The sequence below is a fragment of the Marmota marmota genome, unplaced genomic scaffold, assembly GCF_001458135.2.
Source record: "Marmota marmota marmota unplaced genomic scaffold, marMar, whole genome shotgun sequence".
NCBI classification, from domain to species: Eukaryota; Metazoa; Chordata; class Mammalia; order Rodentia; family Sciuridae; genus Marmota; species Marmota marmota.
In genome coordinates, this window is record NW_025999990.1 from 2594343 (window position 1) to 2613801 (window position 19459).

At 38.2% G+C, this 19459-nt stretch overlaps 1 protein-coding gene across 4 annotated transcripts in view; it reads right to left on the minus strand.

The window, feature by feature from the left end:
* The window catches only part of Mast4 (microtubule associated serine/threonine kinase family member 4), a 555412-nt gene that overhangs the window by 419729 nt on the left and 116224 nt on the right, over nt 1-19459 (minus strand). For 3 of the 4 annotated variants that reach the window (XM_048806082.1, XM_048806083.1, XM_048806079.1), the window contains exon 1: nt 4052-4196. The exons of the other annotated variant lie outside the window; for it this stretch is intronic. The gene's annotated coding sequence lies outside the window, so the exon portion shown is untranslated. Of the gene's footprint in view, nt 1-4051; nt 4197-19459 lie in introns of those variants that run through there. 4 annotated transcript variants of the gene reach the window in all.

Sequence of the window (19459 nt, forward strand, 5' to 3'; positions counted from 1 at the left end):
GTTATGGGCAATGACAATATTTCTCTAAGCCCATTATTTCTTCTGTGTACCTCAGAAAGCTGAGAGAAAGCAACAGTATGCCTGACCTTCTGTGGTTTCCTAATCATGACTGCTTCCCATGGCGGGGTGGAAATTAAGAGAGTCCCAGCACATTATGCAAGTCAGGTAGACAGAATGAGATTCTGGGTAAAGGAGACTTAGAATAAGAGGCCTTCAATATGCAGCATTGAAGTGATGTATAAATCAATAGAGAATGATTAAAACATTGCTCTATGAAAGAACTGCATAGTTAATATACATTTCATTATGAAAAAAGAATGCTGCAGTCAGACCCAGTGCTTGGGCATATAGTACACCAGGAGTACAGCATGGACCAAATGATTTAAATGCACAGAATTCCAAGGAACAGAGCTAATCAATACAGTTATTTCTTTAATTTCACTTAAACAAAGCCTTTTCAAATATTCATTTGTAATTTAAATGTCCACGTTAACACATACACACACATACTCAAAACATCTGATTTCTAAAGCACTCCATCATTTAACAGATAGCCCCCACTTCAAAACCCAGCACCAATAAAAGCCATTCTATTCTTATTCAGATTACAGCACAAAATCCATATCTAAATATCCCTAAATGCATGATCATTGAACTCACTGGAATAAAACACACACTTATCTTATCCTTCCTTTTAAATGGGTCAATTAAGTGCAGCTCCACTTGTTTCCCTTTATCAAAAGGCAAATTTAAGAGCTAAATATTAGGTGTTTTTGCTTTAATTAACTTCCCTGAAAATGCAGTATCATGTTTACAAAAGAGAACAAAAACCACCAAAAAACTGATGGTACCTGAAGAACCAAATAGCATTCAGCAATCCCCTACCCACCTCACCCTTTTAATTTAACCCTCCATCTCCTCCACTGAAACCAAACAGAAAGGACTGACTTCCAGGTGTTATTTCTCTAGAAAGTTTTATTTACCCCCTACTGGTGTAAAGAAAGTTATCATGACTTTTATTAAGGATTATTTGCCATGTCCTCCCAAGAGAAAATACTGTTCCTTCATCCTATTCTCTTTATTTTATTCAAAGGGAATGTGAAAGTTTTTCCAGTAACATTATTCTGATAGAGACATCTTTTGTTACCTATTTCCATACACTTCTATGTGCTAAATTCTAACTTTTACTATTCAAAAGAAATAGATACCTTATAATCATGACTTTCCATCACTCAAAGATATTTCATGTCAAAAATTTAAGCTTGGTCATGTAAAAAAGCACTGAAACCCCACCATGCAAATGACTATAGCAAAGTTAAGTTAAAATAGTCAAGATTATATGCATTTCTATTTCATTTGGGGGCATAAAGCCAGCATATTTTAACAGTTTTTGTTCACCTTAACAAATCGAGGGTGCATTATTCCAAAGAACTAATGTCCTTCAGAAGCCACCTATGAAACAAACTATCTCAACTTTAATGTATAGTATATCTTTATTCCTGAATTCAAACGCATCTTTATTTTTTATGGAAATTCCTCTATCCTATTAAAAATATCAATATACACCAAGAAAGGAACTTTAATTTTAGCTCATTCTATATATAAGACTCACAAAGTTACCACATCCTTTCTATTGCTAAATAAAATAAAGTCTTCCAAAGTCAATAATTTAGTAACATGAAAAAGTAACAGTAGACACTTGTTATAAGCATTTCCTATGCTTAAGACATTGTATTTATATAGGTTGCCTCATTTAATCCTCATGGAACAACCAGAGTAAGTAGGTGGTGTTATCTGCTGTTTTAGAGCTGAAAAAACCCGAGTCATTTGGTTGGAGAAAACCACAATGGTTTCTAACATGGTCCCAACCCAGAGTCCCATAGGCAAACACCAAAATGGCATATAGTCCTTCCCATGGGTCACTCTAGAAAAAGCCATCCAAGTTGAGTAGGAAGAATTTAACAGTGGCCTATAATCTCTCAAGCAAACAAAAAAGTTTTTCGATTTTGGTGCAATGGACTCATGACATCTAAGGTCCTCTACCATTCTGCATTCCAAGGAGGACAGGCATTTTCAAAGCAAAGGAAATAGGAAAATAAATAAAAGATTGCATCCCTTTTCCTGTACCCACAAAACCCCCACTAACCATGTTTCCAGGACAACTAACCACCCTCTTAGCAAATACATTACCTAGGCAACTACTGTGACTTAACCAGTGTGTCTCTCTTCACTGTACTCCTAAGTGGACATCAGTTGGTTCACCAAGTGGGCAGCACAATATTTTCTTAAACATTCAGTGCAATATTTCATTCACTGAATTTAAAAAAATACTGTGCACTGCCCTCTCCTTCCCTTCCCTCCAATGGAAGGAGTTTGGTGACATGGGATCACAAAGAAGATCTGGGAAGAAAAAAACATCCTAGCCATGAGAAAACTACCTGAAGAAGCCTTCTGGTGCTTTCTACACTGTAGGTCACGACCCTTAGTGGACACAATATGTTGAATTGGTGCCAGCATTTTAAAGACAGTGAAATATAATGAAATAGAAAATATCAGAGCAGACAACACATAATATGGTAAAATGTTTTATGAAACATGTGCTTCAGCAACATATTCTATAAGTTATATGTATTGGTAGCATGTGTACCAGGTCGTGATATGTGTTTCTTACTATAGGTTAAAAAGTTACTTGAGGATGAGAGTTATAGCTCTGTGGTAGATAACTTGCCTAGCACTCGTGGGGCACTAGGTTGGATCCTCAGCATCACATAAAAAATAAATAAATAAGGTATTGTGTCCATCTACAACTAAAAAATATTTTTTTAAAAAAGTTACTTGACTCCTCTCACCTTCAAGCCTCCCATGCAACTAAGTTCTACTGAGTATCCTTCCCAAACCCACTCTGACCTCTCTAGCCACTCCCTGTGTACACCAATTGTAGGTAACATTCCTCACCAGAACCATCAGTACAGCCTCCATTAAACTGCAGATTCCCCTTAAATCAACCTCCACTGCTTTGCCAGATGACCTATTATAAATACACTAGCCAGCTTAAAAAGCATCAAATCATAGCTCCCTTAACATGGCACAGCAAGTGCTCCACAAACAATCCCAGACCAAATTCATCTCCACAGCCCCAATCTCAGACACTGCTAGAAGGAGCACCCGAGCAGCTATCCAGTCACTTGCATGACTCTGCTCATTCTCTTCCTCTGTGTTCCCACTTGGAAGTCTTTTTCTCCACAGAGTCTTCCCTGGGAAATGGTAAAGTAAACCTAACTTTGACTCCCAGCACAACCTGTATCTGCATGTGTTCAACCTTGACCCCCTGGAAATGACACTATTAGGTTTTTATCTACAACCTCCTGGTCTTTACTCAAATGTCACCTCAAGGAGATCCTCCCAGCCTTCCCTGACAATCTTATCTAAATTTTCAACCTATCATTGCCTCCCCCCACCCTTCCTAGCTCTCTCTGCCACTTTCTTCATTTTCCTATCACTTACCACTATCTAACACACACACACACACACACACACAAAATATTATATCTCCACATATTTTTAACTTGTTTACTGTTTATATCCACAGCCAGGAATGCCAGCTAACTTTTTTCAGAGTTTAATGGCTATATTCCAGTGCCTGGCACATAAGGAGAATTCATAGAATACTTGCTTAATGAATAAATGAGCAAAATAATATTAACATAAGAGAATGCTACTAACATAACTTTGAGTCTCCAGCCCATGTCATGGTGCCCACTGCATAACTGGTATGCAACAAATATTTGCATTTTAAGAAGTGAAAATAAAGACTCATATATGAAGCAGTCTATTGTCTGTCTCATACTCCCCTATTTCCAGTAAGCACAAGACAGACATAATGCCAGACGAATCCATAAACGGATCAAAAAGAAAGCAGAAATCCTGGAATATGACCCTACCTATGGTACAGGCAGGCTGTCTAAGTGTTTTAGTCAGCTTTTTCGCTGCTGTGACTAAAGAACCCAACCAGAACAACTGTAGAGGAGGAAAAGTTTATTGTGGGGCTCACAGTTTCAGAGGTCTCAATCTACAGACAGTGGACTCCATTCCTCCGAGCTCAAGGTGAGGCTGAACATCAAGGCAGAAGAGTGTGGCAGAGAGAAGTAGCTCCTTCTATGATCAGAGAGCAGAGAGAGATCTCTGCTTGCCAGATACAAATATATATCCTAAAACCACACCCTCAATGCCCCACCTCTTCCAGCCACACCCCACCTGTCTTCAGTTACCACTCAATTAATCCCATCAGGTGATTAATTCACTGATTGGGCTAAAGCTCTCATAACCCGATTATTTCTACTTCAAACCTTTTTGCATTGCCTCATATGTGAGCTTTTGTGGGACACCTCACATCCATACCATAGCATTCCACCCCTGGACCCCAAAAGCTCGTGCTTATCTCGGAATGCAGGAAGGTTCAGAGAAGAAATGATTGGGTTATGACAGCCTTAACCCAATCAATGAATTAATCACCTTATGGAATTAATTGAGTGGTAACTGAAGGCAGGTGGGATGTGGCTGGAGGAGGTGGGCATTGACAGTGAGGCTTTGAGGTATATATTTGTATCTGGCAAGTGGAGATCTCTCTCTCTTTCTGATCATCATATGAGCTGCTGCCCTCTGCCATACTCTTGCAAAATGATGTTCTGCCTCACCTTGAGCCCCAAGGAATGGAGCCTGCTGTCTATGAATTGATGTTGAGAACCACAGCCGAAAGGACCCTAGCAAACTTCCAGCTGCCAGCAAATTTCCAGCTGCCAGCTGATGATTGGCTCACAGCAGCACCAGCAAACTTCTAGCTGCCAGCTGATTGGCTCCTCTGCGGTGATGCTCATTGGGCTGTTTCCCTGCCCTTTCAGACCACGGAGCTACTCATTGGGGGACTTTTTTTGGCTCCACCCATGCGAACCAGCCAATCAGCCTCAAGAGCAGGAGGAAGGGGGGGGGAGGGGTTGAGAGGCTTGTGGGAAGCCGGTGGTGGCAGTTGGACTCTGAGGGAATTCCTGAAGAGCTCCTGTGGTATGTGTTCTAAAAATAAAGTTCGTTTCTGCTTGATAAGTGGCTCCTGAATTGTGCCCAGCCAGACTGCGGCAGCCCTCTGCCATACTCTTGTGCCATGATGTTCTGCCTCACCTTGAGCCCCAAGGAATGGAGCCTGCTGTCTATGAATTGAGGCCTCAGAAACTGTGAGCTCCAAATAAACTTTTCCTCCTCTATCGTTGTTCTGGTTGGGTCTTTTAGTTGCAGTGGTGAAAAAGCTAAGACCCTAAGAAAATTGTAGGCCATCTGGTGTCTTTGAGAGCAGATACTATTTTGAAAAGACATCCCCTTATTTAGCATTGAAGGTAGAAAAGTCAAGAGCTTTTAATATCTATATTTTCAGCATTCACATTTGTTGATAACAGAACCATTAAAGTTCTGAAGGCAATTGAGGCAATTGAAGCATCAGGCATGTTATTCTTGGGGGAAGGATGTTTTCACTTGACAATAAGTCATGAGCACATCCAATATTTATAACCATTTTAAAAATCAAATTAAGAATGGAAGGAGAATGATAAAATATGCATATGTTCTTAAGGCTTAAAACTAATTCTCACACATATCCTTAAGTAATTTCTGGTAAAACACAAATGTGTGAACTATCCTCAAACCTGGAATAAAGTGTGAAGCCATTTTTTAAAGTTTCTTTCTGATCAAATAAAAGATTGATATAGTAGTTCTAACAAAAAAGTATCACTTTGTCCTTAAGACATAAACAAAACTGGCAGAAAACAAACTGTAAACCCAGAGAAATCATATAATCAGGAAAATAGTAGCATTTCTTTAAAATGACAAAATATTTCACTAAAAGCAAGCTATACTTATCTGAAAGAAAAAAAAGGAAACATGATTTTTTAGTGTTCTCAAAAGGAAAAGAACGAAAGATTTTTAAAGAAGCAAGTAGATAGTGATTGACAGCCTACAGTGGAAACCTAATGTTTGAATACATCATCTAGTAAGATTTTTTTAAAGCAAAAATTATTTAAACGGTTCCTTCACACATTAGGACCACTTCAATGCTATTTGAAAGGGTTCTACATTTCATAATTCATAAATACATTCTCCTGTTACCATGTAAGGGCCCAAATTACCTAAACCAGATCCAGAACTCATCACAAGCAGCCAGAACCCCACCTGAATAGTTTGATGTGTCTTGAGTTCAAAACTTGCTGTGACTCTGACGATTTGGTTCACCAGGACTGACACGTAGGCACACGAAAACCTTCCCTGTTATTTCTCTGAACTCTAGACTTTGCAGGTATATCTCAAAATCAACAACTTATAATCAAAATATCAAAAATCAAATATTGTTATAACCATTGTGAAAGGAAAGAGAACAGAATGAACAGACTGTCCCCTGCCACAGAGAAAATGAACACCCTGTTTATTAGTAAGGTGGGCCAATATATAATCACTATATTTGCTTGGAAATAAAATGAGAATAATTCCACCAAAAGTGACAATTTTATACTTTATATCTTTGAGTCAAACTTTCAAAAATATCTCTCTTGTTTCCTTTCAGCCCACTAGACCCAGAAATAGCTTAGCCATGTATTTGGCAAAGAGGGGTTGGGGTGCAGGGAGGTGTTCCAGGGACCACTAAGGGGAAAATTTTCCTGATACAAAATTTACCATCACCAAATGTTCTTTTTAAAGCACTTCTGTTAAAAGTATTTTTTTAAAAAAGACAAACTAAGCAGTCAGCTTCATAAAGCATAATGTTTTTTTTTTTTTTAGAGAGAGAGAGAGAGAATTTTTTTTTAATATTTATGTTTTAGTTTTCGGCAGACACAACATCTTTATTTGTATGTGTTGCTAAGGATCGAACCCAGGCCACACACATGCCAGGCGAGTGAGCTACCACTTGAGCCACATCCCCAGCCAAGCATAATGTTTTAATAAAAATGTGATTTGGTTTTAAGTAATTTTTTATTTCCTCTTAAAGGACCTGGTTAAGTGAGACAAATATTATATAATAATTTCTCATGAAAAAGTAACATGTAAACAGTGAGCTTAAGATTATTTGGGGGAAACCATAATAGTAGCATCTCTAAAGATTCATTTTCCTGAATTCACCAAAATCACACTGAAAGCTCAATTCTTTAATAAAGGAATAAGCACTGTCCCTTAGTATATCAAATACTTTACATCTCTATGCAATATCAAAAATGAAGTATAACTTTTTTTTATCAGTGTGGTTTGATGTTATTCTTAATTCTAGAAAGAAACTCTCCAAAAACACAAATTCAGCAGTTTCACAAGTAAGTGTTCTTGTATCAATTCTAGTCTGTAGTACTTCCATTTCTAATGCAAGGAAATGAACTTTGTTCTGGGCTATTCCTCCAGACATTTAATAAGTCAGGATTAATAGGAGAACTAGACTCAAAAATCTAAAGCAAATCTTATTGTGCTTAAAAAAAAATCTTATTGTGCTTAAGAGGAATCATTTGAATACCCAATAGAACAAAGAGACTTTGAAATGGTCAACTAACATTCTAGACTAATGTACAAAAGCTCACAACTTTAAATAACCTCTCTCTGGTTAAAAATGGTGTCCACCCAAGTTCCTGGTGATGCTTTTCCTGGTGTCTCACTAAAATACCACTAAAGATTTAGAAAGGAGTGAATATTCATGTTACCTCCAAAAACCAAGGCTTCTGAAAACACAAGTTACTGTCAGAATCTGGGAAGTGCTCACTATAAGAAAAAAGCAGAAATACACCCACACTTCTGCTTATAGAACACCCTCGCTTCACTTGGTTAATAGATTTCCTTTAAAGTGGTAGGAAGTTGTTTCATAATTTTACCAGTACCCTGACTCAGGCATATCCCTTTCCAACTAAATATCTGGCAGCTGTCCCATTATCTGCCTGGGACATTGATCTGGGAATTAAAGGGGGGCACTGCTCCCCCGACAACTCTCCCTCACTGAGAAGCTATGATTGCCTCCCTAAATGGTCATCTCTCTCCACTCAGAAAGAACCTACTAGTCCCAGAAAACTATTTAGAAACCAAACACAATGAAGGTATAGAACATCAAATTTTATGAGCTGCAGCCAATATTTCTCACAGAAAAATCATAGCCTTAATTTACTCATTTATTTGACAAATACTCATTGAGCTCCCTCCACATGCCTAGTGCTATTCTACATTTCTGGGACGAATTAGTGAAAACAAAGACAAGGATCTCTGCCCTCCTGGAATTTACATTCTAAAGAGGGAGGCAGACAATAAAGCAAATACAATGAATTATGTAATTGCACAGACAACCAAAAATACTATGAAATAAAAAAGAAACACCTAGAACCAGGCAAATGTGGTTGGCAGTTGACGGGAAAGGCTGTAGTTTAACAGGATGCTCAGCATAAGCCCCGTGGAGAAGACATCATTCGCTGAAGACTTGGACAGGTTGAAGGAATTAGTCCCCTGATTACCTAGGGAAGAATTTCTAGATAGTGGCTTGAAATAGCCATGAGGCACCAGCATGTCTGGCACATCCCCAGAACAGGAACCAAGTGCCTGGCTGGAGTGTAGTCAGGGAGGGGAGAGCAGGAGAAGATAAAGCCTGAGGAGAAACTGGAGTCAAATCATTTGTGAAGACTTCGGCTTTTACTCTTGAGTGCAATATGTGGTAACTGCAGAGTTTCAAGCAGAAGAGCAATCTGGCTGATATTTTGAAAGGATCCCAATGCATGCTGTGTTGAGCACAGATCCTAGGGGAGTAGGGGGAGTGATGAAAGTGGGGAGGACACTGAGGATGTTAGAGCAGTACAGGTTGAACATTCCTAATCTGAAAATTCAAAGCCCAAAATGCTTCAAAATTCATAATTTTTTGAGCATGACCCTGGTGGCACAAGTAGAAAATTCCACACCTGACCTCATATGATGGGTTACAATGAAAATGCAGGCATACCAAAAAATATTGTGTAAAATTACCCTCAGTTATGTGTCTAAGGTGTATATGAAACTTAAATTTCATGTTTAGACTTGGATCCCAGCACCAAGATATCTCATTAGACATACACAAATATTCTAAAATTTTTTTTAAAAAATCCCAAATCCAACACTTCCAGCTCCAATCATTTTGGATGAGGAATACTCAATCTGTACTTGGAATGAGAGATGGTTGTTACTAAGAGCAGGGTAGTAGCGGTGGAGAATGTCAGAAATCATCAAATTCTGGAAATATTTGAGGGTAAGGAAAAAAGAATTGTCCAATGGCCTAGATATGGAATATAAGAGAATAAAGAGCCAAGAGGAATTTCAACATAAGCAACTGGAAAGATGAAGCCACCAATTACAGGGATGGAAGAGACGAGTTGAACAGGAAGCAGATGAGAAGTTCAGTTGAGGAGACACAAAGTTTGAGATGCCTATCAGGCATTCAAGGAGAGGCACTGAGTAGACAGTTGTATACACTTCTCTGGAGTTTTGGGGAGAGATCAAGGGTAGACATATAAATTTGGAGACCTAGAGGATATGGGTGATAGCCATGCTACTCAAAGAGATCACAAAGAAATGGGTAAAAATATAAGACTATACTCTGAGCCTCTTCAACATTAAGAAGTCAGAGAGAAAAGGAAAATGAGGAGGAGCAACCAGTGTGCCAGAAAGAGAACCAAGAGTTTGAGGTATCCAGAGGTTGAGTATGGATCACACATGAGAAGAGTGAGCACTGTGTCTATAAGATGTGATCTAAGAATTTCCCTGCATAATTCAGTGACCGTGGAGGTAGGTCATTGCTAACCTTGACAAGGGTGGTCTCTGGAGTGAGGGGATGAAAGCCTTATAGACTGGATTCAAGAGACACTCACTAGAGGAAGATGAAGCTGAGATGATGAGCTGGAATAACACACAGAGGCATTAGACTACATAGCAAAGTAATGAAATTGTGGGCATCAGGAGGGAAAGTGAGGGTAAGGGAAGATGAATGGAAGATAGAGTCATGACAGCATGATTGTGGGTAGACAGGAATGATCAGAAGAGAGGGAAAATCTGTTATGACTGGTGGGGGGTTGCTGGAGTAGTTAAACTAGGCAAGCAGAGACAGGATGGGGCACACACCAACCACTGGCACATGAATAACTGCCTGTGCAAACCAGCAAGAAGAAAAAGGATGGAGGCAGATGTAGCACTGGAAACTCTGTGTCAATTTCCCACCAATGTAGGTTTCAATTTCCCACCAATGTAGGAATCAACTGCATGAGCTAAGTGTAAAGGTGGAAGGAGAGATGCTTCAAGTTTCAAGAAAAGATGAGCCAAAGCTACCTTAAAAAAGAATTTTTAAAAAAAGTCACATTCAAATTATTAAATAAGAAAATAATTAAATTATTCCATTCAACAAGCTGAGAAAACAACCACCACAAATAAACCTAAGGGAAGCAAAAGAATGACTCACTAAAGATAAAAGCATAAATTAAAGGATTAGAACATAAACACTAGAACAGCTGCTTCTTTGAAAGGATCAATAAAGTACACAAATCTCTTGCAAGGCTCATCAAGAAGGAAAGAATACAATTTCACAGCATCAGAAATAAGAAAATGGATATAACCAAAGAAACAAAGGAGATTTAATACAAATATAAAGGAATACATGCATTTTGTGCTGAAAATTATGAACACCAGATGTTAGAGATGATTCCTAGAAAATACAAATTATCAAAACTGACTCAGGAAGTAGACTCTGAACAATTAAATAACTAGGTGGAAACACACAAGACCAAGGATGATTTTACAGGCAGCACTATCAAATCTATAGGGAGCAGAATTGTTGTGCTATTTAAAATGTCATAAGGTATTTTTAAAAAGGAAAGTTTTAAATTTCATTTTATAAAAGCATAATCTTGATATCAAAGCTTCCAAAAAAGTAGAAGAAATATAAGTCCATTTTATTTGTAAATATAAATGAAAAATCCTAAAATACATTGTCAAATCACATATACCTATGATGGGGATCATACTGTTAGATGCAAAACTGCATTTCAGAAAATGTTTTTAAACCATTATTGATAAAAACATTCAGTAAACTCACACTAAACAGTACTACCTACCATCATCTGAATCCCTGTAACCCAATAAAAGGCTTACCTCGAAAACACATATAATGTGCTCAATAAATATTAGCTGCTATATTATTATGACTGTTACTACATTTAAATGAGAATCTCTCTTCCTACCACTGATATTTAATATTCTTTAAAAGTAACTCTTCTCTGTTCACAAAGAAGGTAAGGATCTAATGTCTCACCATTGCTTGAAAATTCCTGATTGTAAATTCAGGCAAGGTGATTATAAATTTTTCTTAAATATAACACAACACAAAGGCTTAAAGGAAAAAAAGGCTGGTCTAATTGCATTTTGTTTAGCCATTGTAGTAAATCTTGGTGTTTGCCCAAATTTCAATGAATTAAGAGAAGCAAATCTGTAAAAGACCAAAGAGAAAGGCAAGAATATTTTACTTCATATCATTTTGTAAACAATTTAGGATAATGTATAACCCATTAAACATTTGGTCTCAATGTTTATTCAGCTGATCGTTTACAAATTGCTAATTCTTCAGCTTAAGGAATAAATGAAAACTTTAAAATCCTTTATTTCTCCTTCCCAGCTCTATTTCCCTGTGCTTTCCCACTGGGAAGAGGGTTCATGAGGAATCAAATTAGTTGGTCTCTCCAAAAGAATCAGTTACGTTCTTTCTTATGATGCTTTAGGTTTGCAAAAGCTTTAGAAGTCACCAAGTGAAAGGAAGCATTCCAGTGCTACCTTCCTGGTGGTGGCAACACCCATGCAAGCCCATGACATCTACTGGGGTTGGAATCTTAGCTTCTCAAAGGGAAATCATTCCCAAATACATGCAGCTCACTTCTGTAACTCATCCTAACCATTCTGCACTTGAAAGATCTGCTGCTTCCCCTCTAGAGAATTCGGGAAATTGGATATTCCTTAGTAAATGCTAATATAGGAATTTACTGATGGTAATGACCAAAAGAAGAGGGGAGTTACAGATAGACTTTCTGCATGTGAAGATACAAAGACAATACTAAGAAAGATGTCAGGTTGCTCTTTTAAAATGCAAAGCTGCACTGAAAATGAAGTTAAAATGAACAATGGAACTTAAAACAAGAGGCACAGAAGAGAAATTATGTGGTATGCATGTACAAATACATAACAGTGAATTCCACTATTATATATAATAATAATGTAAATTGGTATTTACAAAAATTTTAAAGAAACTACACAGCATAGAGAGTAAAGGAATAAGACCTCAAGTGCAAGACACAAGTGAGAAGGAAGAGTCAAGGCAGGTAATAAAGCATTACAGTAATAACACCCAGACAAACTTGGGGAGATTTGGAATTGGCTAAAAAAAATCAGTGATATTCCTTAAAAAAATTCAGTGTTATTTTCAAACATGTACAATAGCCCTGTAATAGACATCTTTAAGGTTATCTGTCAAGCCCTTAGGCCCTTTCTCTGAAACAGGTTCCCTGGGAGACATGGCAGCCATATTTGTACTACACAGTGTGGCCTGAGTGGGTATCCAGAGGTTGCTGCCTCCTTACACTAACCTAACCACACTCTCATCAGCATCTGATGGGCACCTAGATTTGGTCATAATGGGTCCCTCACGCTCAAGAGATACCAAATGGAGAGCCTTCCCTAAAATGTCCCTAGTAAACAAACAAAATACCAGCACATGATGGAGGACGTGTGTCTGATTTAATAAGAAGACCTTGTAACAATAATTTGAACTTCAAGGCAAGCTCAAAAACTGAGACCTTCAAATGTGGCCCCTTTTATTTTGTTTATGTTTTATTTCCTTAGCAGAGGTAAGTAAACACTGGTTTTAAATGCATGCATAGCCTCTCTGTGTGTCTCAAACCACATAAATCCATAGATCCTGAAAAGAATCTTTATAAGAAGGGCTGTTTTAAAAGCACACAGGATGTGAGCTGCTATGCAATGGCCAAGAGCAACAAAACATTGTCACGGCTGAAATGCAGTCCCTTAGGTCCCAGTGAGCGCTCAGGGATGGGGGAGGGCTAACAGCTGTGGCGCAGTGGTGGGAACCAGGCCTGGACCTGAGGTCCCTGACCTCCTTCCTTCCCTCAGGCAGTTAGCGGGGACTGTGCCTAACTGGGAAGAACTGAGACAACTAATTCCTGGGACTATCCAAATGACAACCGAAGAGACAATCATCTAGAAACAGTTTATAAATACGAACATAAAGGAGATTAGATTCAGTCTTCACAATACAAAACTGAGGAGGGGCAGGGAGCACCTTAGACTGAAATGCTGGGAAGAATTTGTTTTCCTAACATGGAGATCTATTAAACGCCTAGCAACTTCCCCAGGGAAATCGTCACAAAGTCACTCAGAGTGGAGAGGGAAATTCATTTCTGAAAGCCTCATTCCAACTTGGGAAATTTCGCTCTATGCCTCTGTAATCCCCAGGGACTGCTTGGCTGAGGCTGCAGTGGGTGTGACCATATGTCAGGATTAATACGTTGGATATGCCACTCACCCATGATCTGCTAGAAAATAGTCGAATCCAAAAGTGCCAAAGGAGGCTTTCCTTTATGGAAATGAGCATGAGCAACTACTTTATAATATTAAAATAGCCACTTTGTCCTTGGCCTAGATAAGACAATATTTAAAGAAGAAATGTTTAAAAGAATATAAAAGCAGGCATTCTTTGCCTCCAGAGTGGAGGTATTTTTCTATCTTGATGGCAGCATTTTTACAGGCAGCAACTCCTTCCTCTTCATCATCCATACCCAGAGCACTGAGTTGCCCCCTCCCTTGCCTGGTTAGGGAGACTCGTCCACTCCTGGTCCTCAACCCCCAAGGCTCAGCTTAACCCCCCAGTCCAAGCACCTCCAGGAATCTTATCTCTTCAGGCTCCAATTGTCTTGAAAAGCTTTGCTCCCCTCTAGTTGAGTACTCCTTACCTGGGACCTGAATGGCCAATTTCCCCCACCCTCTCCTCTGGTGAGACCCAGGCTTAGTGCTTTAGGAGTTGTGTTTGGTGAATGAATGCTGGTGTAGTGGGAACTTAGTCAAAAGAGAAGGGAAAGATGAGACCAGGAAAAGTGACATTGTTTCTGAACATAGACTCTGTCACACTGGTTAATGTGGCCAAGGTGATGGAGAGAAAAATAGAACAAAGTACACCATGAGCCCTACTTGTCCAGGTCAGGTATCCTAGAGAAATGGTATTCAAACCCTTGTGCTTCAAATTCAAACAGTTATGAAATATTTATATGCCCTAACAACATTTAAAGTTAACATCTAAAATTTTTCATCTTAAGTTTAAATAGTTACATGCAACCTAATTTCTGGCATTTAAAAAATATTGACATTTTAAAATGACTGCCTTTATTCAAGCTTTAAATATATCCATTGTGATCTAAATATCATAGTGATTTGATACCCATGATCCATATTAAAAAATACATGTATGACCTTTTCTTTTACTTTCATATATTCAGTTTTTTCTTAAACTTATATTTTCACCCCATTCCCCCCACAGAATTTTATCCTAATAACAATTTTGTTCTAAAATTTTTATTGATCACACTATTATACACAAAAGTACACTATTGTACTTTTCTGCAAAAAAAAGTTATGAGAATTAAAATTTACTTTCTGTGACCAATCCTAATAAGTAAAAAGTTCAGCTGTATTTAATTATCATTACCACTATTAGTGGAATGCAATTTGACAAAACAAAATTTTTTAATAATAAAAAATTGAAACATAAAAGTAAATTCTTATTGGAAATGCATTTCTCAATGAGATATTTAGTAATGGTTTATTTTTTCTAATTGGTCTTTCAACAAATGCATATTTTTTACTTCTAGAATAAGAAATGTTTCAATAGCAATTTCCCTTCTATATCATTTTCTGGTATGAGAAATACAAAGCAAAAAAACCTTGTTCATGTCAATAAGTTGATGGGAATGGAAGAAGTATTGTCACAGAAGTGGCACTTAATCCTGAGATTTATGCCAAAAAAAAAAAAATCACATACAATTAAACTAATCTCATATGACAATCACTATTCCTTGACAAACTGCTTAGGGTCATTTTCAATTTTGTTTTAAAACATCACTTGGTTTGCAAAAAGATTAATTTCCAAGTCATTAAATTCTTTCTCAACACTAGATTGATATTCTGATTGTCCGTTTGTATGGCACCCTGTAGGGAGCAGTTTGCTTCCTGTGACTATATGCCATGATAAGATTTGGGAGAAGAAAAGCCAAGCAACCCATTAGTACAGGCATGTTCCTGAGCAGATCCATTTCAGGAAATAATGCACAGTGAAGATGCAGATCTGAAATTGTTTCCTTACAGCTCTCTGTGGGCCCATTACCTCTTGAAAAGTCATCATGGACCCCAAGGGTAACACACAGCCACGCTTGTTGACTTCAAGGACCAGTGTGCCTAACGCCTGTCTCTAGGTGGAAGAACAGATTCAAAGCAGAAAGGGGGAATGCAAACTGGAGAACTGACCCTCTAATGAAGTAGGAAAAAAACCCACCAGCTCAGCAGAGATGCAGGTAGGACCCCCACAGCAAAGTATAACAGACAGACAAGATTCCTTCTAAAAAGTGAGATTTTAAAAAAAAAAAAAAAAGGCAGAGGGCATCAACAGAAGAAGTCACATCAGTAAGCTCAAGGGTATTATCTTTAGATGTTTGATACAAGAAAATCCAGAAAGTGCATTTCCAATGGCAAAATAGGATTTGCCAGCAGAAGAAAATGAATTTTCCAAGTGCCAAAATCAAGCACAGGAGCAAGATAAAATGCAGAAAAGAAAGATGACAGTGACTTTAATTGTTGTGCTATGGGATTAGCCCAGGACTGAGACAGGTACTAGCACACCAAGAGAGACAGAGGTCTCAGTGCTATCTTCTTATAAGAGTGGTTCATTCTTCTCAGCTTCTGGATCTTTAAAGCCAGAAGTCCATTTTGTGTCCTCTGAGAAGACACCAAAATCTGGTGGAACATTCTAATCCTCTGGCCAACATGGTACACAGACATCAATAGTTGGCTCATGGAATCTAGTAGGCCCTCAGGGACAAACCAATATGCAACCAGCAATGAGCCCGATTTACATACCTACATGTTGCTCAGTCACTCCAGTGTACACAGAATAGCTAAAAAAAACTGGAGACCAGAGTGAAGAACAATCTGAGGAGACAGTTGTAGAGCCAGAGAGACTTGTCTAGTACAAGACCTGAGAACATGTACTCAGGCCAGGTTGGCTGGGTGTTAATGCTGGATCTTCCCCTTAATAGTCTGGTGACCTTAAAAAGACTTTGTGTTTCAACTCTTATCCACCAACTGGGGATATAAGAATACCTTCCTCATGAAGCTATTAAAAGGATTTAATATATTGATATATAAATATAAACTTCTAAGTATATATACTTGATATATAAACTTCTAAGAGTAACAGACACATGCAAATAGGTTTCAGTTGCCACGATTTTCTCATCAATCATCCATGAGAGAGAACGAGACCATCAAGAAAAGCATGATTTTTGAAGGGGTCATTGGAGCCAGGTTCCAATTCTAAGTCTTCAGATATAAAACTGATATCACCAAACTCAAATCCAAAACTCAGTTCCAATTCTCCACTGTGGCTACTGTGGTGAGGTCTCAGCCAGCCACTGTGGGGAGAGAAATACTGATAATGACCCTGCTAATAAAAGCATCACAGCATACTCCCAAAAGGGCCATTTCTCCCATAATTATGGAAAGTATGCAATATGTAATACAAAAACTAAAGCATTTTTTAAAAGTTCTAGTGAAGATCTCGATTCAATTGAAAAAGAAATGCAAAGGAAAGGGAAGGGGTAAGCAATTAACCCCAAACTTCATAGTGAAAATATTATTTGAATAATATATTCTGTGTCATGTCTAAATTAATGCTCAATATCAAGGCAGGAAGATGAAGTAATTATGGACAGAATGCTCAGGGGTATACATATACTGGCTACTTTAACTTCTAAAGTAAATTTTAGCCATTATCAGTGCTGCTCATACATGGCCCATCAGTTCCAGCATCTTCTCCTCAGACCAAAACCAGCAGATTTATGTGTAACCAGAAAAAGTTAAAGGCTGTTTGAAGCAGGAGAACTGAGTACCATCTGGATAGACTGTTTGCCCCACAGAAGGAATCCTAGCCTTCATCATGGTACAGGGAGAGGTACTGGTGATATGAACAAGAATTTAAACACACACATGCACACACACATGTGCGCACACACACACACAGAAAGAAGAATGCTCCCTCAGCTACATGCTACTATAGAGGAATTTTTGTTTCAAAAGGGTAGGAATGGGGGAATGTGTGTGGAGAGACCTAAATGGAGATGAACATTTTTGTATGAATCTCACCAACACTGTTCCAAGTTAGGAGAAAAAAATTTTTTTTAGAAAATTTTTTTTACATTGGATTTCTTGGTGAAAAATTTAAGATCCCAGTAATGTAAATCAATTGCCCCCAAAAGTACCACCCTCGCTAAATGAAAACTAAATAAACCCAAATTCAACCCATTTTCAGATTTTCTGATAGCTTCTACTGGTCTAGAGATAGATCTTTACATTATGGAGAGAATACTCAAAGACAGACTATTTTTTTCCCTTCTATAGAAAACCATAATAACTTCTCATTATATTTTTAGAAAAGATCATCCCAAGTTGTAGTTTATTCCAAAATTTTGAAAGGGTATTCTTTGGAACTCTGCCTTCTTTGAGATTTCAAAAGAAAGAAACTGAGTCAAAGTCAAATCCACTTGAGAGACTTAATGTAAATAAAGATAAAGCTAAACTAAATAGGCTAAGATCTCTAATGTGCTCATTTGTAGCATGAGTCTCCCAGCAAGGTTCAGTATTTCCCTGATTCCTTTGATTAAAAAAAAAAAAAAAAAGGCTTTTCTCCCAGAGAGTCCTCAGGACTTTGGTTCACACAAACACTCTTTGGGAAACTCTGATCTGTATCCAGAGGGACTAAAATTGGGGATATCAATGGATCTAATTCTGGAACAAAATTTCTGGGTTCAAATATGCTCTGTTCTTTATAAAAGACAACTGGCAGATGTATACAGTGCTAGGAGGGATATAAGTTTGTGCAATCACCTTGGAAAACTGTTTTATACTATGTTTTAAGGTTGCACTTATACTTCTCATGTGATTGAGTCCTGTCTTTATAGGTGATCCAACCTAAGATGGTTTGCTTTAGGATTTCTTGGCTTTGCCATGGTGCCACAGTAGTATGCATCATTAGGAACTTGATGGTAACCTGAATTTTGCTCTTCTTTTGGGCTAGTGACAAGCAACTTGATACTCTATCTCAGTGCTGGGAAATGGCAAAGAACCCAGTGTCCAGTCAGCTATGGGATGACAACGTGAAACAACTGAATTTCTGGGGTGCACTCTGTTGCTAAGCTATGATGTTTAGTAAGTTAGGCATAGTAAATGCATTTTTGACTTGTGAATTTTCAACTTCCAGTGGGTTTATTAGGATGAGCCTCCTCATAAATTGAGGAACATCTGCGTACACAACCTGTGTGTGTGTGTGTGTGTGTGTGTGTGTGAATACACACACATGTGCATGCACAAGAATGTGTGCATAACAGAAATGAAAAAAATATGCCTAAGGATCCTCATAATTTATAATAGCTCCAAACTGAAAACAACACAAAAAGGTCCATCAGCAAAATGGATAAATAAGTTCTAGTATTATCAGATAGTGAGTATGGTTGGGCTGTAAATGGTCCCTAAAAATATCCGCATCCTAATCTGAACCTGTGAATACTACCTTACATGGCAAAAGGGACTTTGCAGATGTGACTAAATTAAGCATCTTGAGATCAGGACATGATCCTGGATTATCCAGAAGGGTCCTAAATGTAATTATAGGCGTTCTCATAGGAAGCAGGCAGTTCGGGAGCTGGGGTTGTGGCTCAGTGGTAGAGCGCTCGCCTAGCACATGCAAGGTGCTGGGTTCCATCCTCAGCATCACATAAGAATAAATAAATTAAATAAAGGTATTGTGTCCATTTACAACTAAAAAATATATATTAAAAAAAAGCAGGCAGCTCGGTCTGATGACAAAAGGAAGAGTGATATGAAATGGAAACAGGTACTGAAGTGATATGTCTTCAAGACTGAGGAATGGGCCACTGCTAAGGCAGACAGGCAGCTGCTAGAAATTAGAAAGCTGTGACTCCCCTCAGAGTCACAGGAAGAAGCAGTCCTGTTAGCATCTCTGCTTTAGCCCTGTGCAAATTGATTTCAGAATTCTGATCTCTAGAACTTTAAAAAAAGAAAAAGAAAGAAAGAAAGAAAGAAAGAGGGGGGGAGGAGG